Source organism: Protobothrops mucrosquamatus, unplaced genomic scaffold, assembly GCF_001527695.2.
Source record: "Protobothrops mucrosquamatus isolate PMUCROS unplaced genomic scaffold, P.Mucros_1.0 scaffold52, whole genome shotgun sequence".
In the NCBI taxonomy this organism is placed as follows: Eukaryota; Metazoa; Chordata; class Lepidosauria; order Squamata; family Viperidae; genus Protobothrops; species Protobothrops mucrosquamatus.
Genome location: NW_015386433.1, coordinates 113546 through 117710, shown reverse-complemented (window position 1 = coordinate 117710; position 4165 = coordinate 113546).

Here is a 4165-nt window from a genome sequence, read left to right as displayed (position 1 = left end):
CGGGACTGGCCTAGGGTAATTTTTAAGAGGGGTTTTTAGAGGGGTTTTTAATTATATTTTAAATTAGACAAGTTAAATATTTCATTTTAATTAATTTTAAATTTTGTGATGTTATTGGTGTTTTTAATTGATTGTCAGCCGCCCTGAGTCCGCAAGGAGAAGGGCGGGATATAAATTCGAACAATAATAATAATAATAAAAAGCTGCCCAAAGTATTTTTCTCCCTGTGAGGAAAGAGGGAAGGGAATTTCTACCCCACCCTCTAAGAACAGTAGTGACTAACTACCCAGGGGAAACAGAGCAATTATAAGAACAATTTTAATCTAATTGGATGTACATGCTTTTAAAACTTGGGGACTAAAAGTATTCCTATTCTTACTGGAGACATTTGTTTTTATTTCAAAAAAAGAAATAAGACCTGAAAAACTATCATAAAAATTTTGGACTTAAAAAGCTTTAAATGGCATCGGTAACAACTTGTGGCAAAGTATGGTATTACAACTTGTTATTGCCTAAAAGAGACTTGGCTTGAAGCCCAGACTCCAGAAAAAACTTATTTGACCTTGATAGCTATTACCTGTGAAAAGCTCAGCTGCAAAGAAAGAACTTCTGGGCAGGATATCTGGCTTGTTTGAACTATGAATGTAAAATTTTACATTCAGAGCTATACATGGGGAATTGCTTTCCTATTTCTTTACACGAGAAGCATATGTTATTATACAAGATGATGGAATACCTTGGACTATAAACTCTTACTTGACAAACAATTTCCTAGCTATAAAAAAACAAAAAAAAACTATTTTTAATGTTTGATTCTAAAGTCTTCAACTTAACATACTATCAAGAGAATATGGATGAAGATCAGGAAAAAATCCTTTCCATGTTGAAATCAATATATGAAACCATTCTTTCAGCTTGTGACAAAATAAGATGCAACATAAAGGAACAAGGTGCCAGCTTAAATATACAAACCCAGATCTTGATTACAACCAAAGAACTAACAATGCAAAAAATAACAGGAGAAGTGGAACAACTAAACACTAAGACAGAGAACTCAATTGACCAACAGATCCAGCCAATGGAAAAATCAGAACAGAGAGTGACAAAATTGAAAATGGAAAAGATTTTTTTTACAAAAATCAGAAGAAATTTGAAAGAAAGGAAGAAGAACAGATTGAAGGGAAGATAAACCTATGAGGACAATTGTGGGAAATTGGAGTAATAGGGAGGTGATCTAATAAATACAAATGGGCTAGTTCTTCCCAAAAAACCCCTGCAACCAAATGGTCTTTCTTATTCCAAATAATATATATAATAATAGAGGGAGAACGATTTGATTATTCAAAAGCACTGACATGGAAGGTTAGTTGGCAAAGGAAGAAAGCCAGAGTAAGGCTGAAGAAAATAAGGGTTTTTATTTATTAGAGGGGATTACATATTACTAATTAGAGAGGTTGAATATAGTGGAAAATAGATAATTTTTAGAAAATAAAGTAACATAATTGAACAATAAAGGAAATTGTGTCACCTAAATAAAATATTTGGAAATCAGTTGAAAATAAGAATTCTGTTTGGCCATTATGAGATAATAGATATTACCAGAAAAAGAGAGGGGGTATTTGAGCTTTTAAAAATTAGATCTAAATAGAAAATTTATGTATATTACTGATTTATGTATATTACTGGTTAACCCAGACAATACATATAATGGTTTTGATTTATTAGAGGGGATACTGTATTATCAATTAGATGGTTTAATATGGTGGAAAATAGATAACTTTTAGAAAACAGACACAGAGACACAGAGACAGACACACAGACACACACATTTTGAATACATAGCGTAAAAAGGAAACTTCTCCTTTCAGAAGATAACAAGGAAAACAAACAGGTAGTGAAAAGGATGTGTAGCATCCCAGACAATCCTGCGAACCCTGCTCAAACAACACTTATATGTTATGTCCTGGATGGAAGGAAATGAACTGCCAATAATCTTTTCTGCCATCCTCACCAGTCTCTGCACCACCTTCCTGTCTGAAGCCGTGGAATGATACCATATTTGATGTCCCACAAATATAATATGGCTGTTACCATACCTTGAGACTCTTTGCCATTTAACTTGAAATTCTGTAAACAATTCTAAATTATTCTAAAATAACCTAGGGTTATTTTAAAAAAGAGGAAAAGGGCATAACATTTGATAATTAGTACAGCTAGGAATATGATCAGGAGACTTCAATTACATCAATATTTCCCATCAGAATTTGTTGTGAAGTTTTAACTTATACATAGCATAAGTTCCAACAAGCCCACCCCAGCGATTAGGAATTCGAGGACTTTTAGAACAAAACATTTTGAAGGATCCACTCTGGAAGAGATTAATTAAGAATACTTGATAACTGATTTGTATTCTGCAATTGATAATTTTGTCAGTAGACCCCATTACAGGAAGGCAGTTACTTATTTCTTCTTTCTGCTTAAGTTAAAGAAGATTTTCTGAAGTGACACAACTTTATAATTTCACACTGATATTTCTCCAAACTTAGCAAATCATGTGCTATACATTTAATTCCATGACCATGCTTAATTTCAATTTCAAGGATCCAGACTTTTGTGCTATCTCATCCCCCCAAAAGTTTTAAGTTTTAAAGATGAAAAAAAATCATGTTTTAACCAAACCTGTTTATTTAGACCTAAAAATAATGAGTTCTTTTTCCAATTTTACACCAACTTTCATAGTTAACTCTAAAGTTAATAATGTCTGTCTTTTAGAATATTGTTTTATAATACTTCCTGCTGCTCCCTATGAATATTACAAAAGAGACCAACAAAGGATGAATTATTAGAAGTTATCTGCAATTCATTCTGTTATTTAAATGAATTTATTCATAATTTGGTGGCTGTGGATCAATGGTATAATATTTGTGCATTCCAGACTCAGCTGCACATCTATAGATTTATTTTATTTTAATTAAGACTTAAATGTTGAAAGTTGTGAAAGATCATTCTTTGAAACTACAGAAATACTGGACTATGTATAAAGAATCCTAGATTAGATGCACAAATGATTCATGTCTTGGTATAAGGCACCTTCCTATTTTGTTCTTTTCATGCTTCTGGTACTCAATAAAATTGCACTGCATAACAAGAATCAGAATAGGGTTGAAAGGGACGTTTGAAGTCTTCCAGTCAAACCTCCTGTTCAAGCAGGAGACTCTATACCATTTTAGACAAGTGATTATTCAGTCGCTTCTTAAAAACCTCCAGTGATAAAACACCCACAGTTTCTGATGGCAACCTGTTTCAGTGGTTAATTGTTCTCCTTGTTAGGAAATTTCTCCTTAATTCCAGATTGATTTTCTTCTTTTTTATATAAAAGAATTTTTATTATTTTCAAATATAACAAAATATAAACATAAACTTGATGCATATAAATACAAAACATCAGTGCACAAAAGAAAAGATACTTTACGGGTGATCCCGGCTGTCCCCCCCCCCCGCTTCCCCTTCTTTCACATACCACCTTCCTCCCACTAAACTCTCAACCACTCCACCTTCCTTCTTCCACTACCTACTTCCCAACCTCTTTCTCAAGCACCAGCCGGAAGCGGTTTGGGGTAACAGCCAGGATCATCCTCATAAATATACTTCCAAAATACTTAATAAACACATCAAATCTTATATATTTTTATCCTTTTCCCCCCTCCCCCCCCCCGGACTTCCCAGAGCTAAACCCAGGAATAATTACAAAATAATTTTAATCTATCCAAAGCTATCCATTCATACAATAAACAGATATAAAATTACCCTAACTCTAAAATACAATAATAAACTTATAAAAATTTAATAATTAATCAAAAGCAAAATGATAGTTTCTCAGTTCATATTTTTTCTGAATATAGTCTATCCATCTTCTCCATACCAGGTTAAATGTCTCCTGTGAATGATCCTTCAGGTATGCGGATGTTTTAGCCATTTCTGCAAAATGTGAGACTTTCTGTCTCCAATCATCCATAGTTGGTAGTGTCTTTTTTTTCCAATTCTGAGCAATCAGTGTTCTTGCTGCTGTGATGCAATACAACATAAGATTCATTTCTTTTCGATCCAAATTCTCCATAATACCCAGTAAGAATAATTGCGGTGTAAATTTTATCTTTTTCCTAAA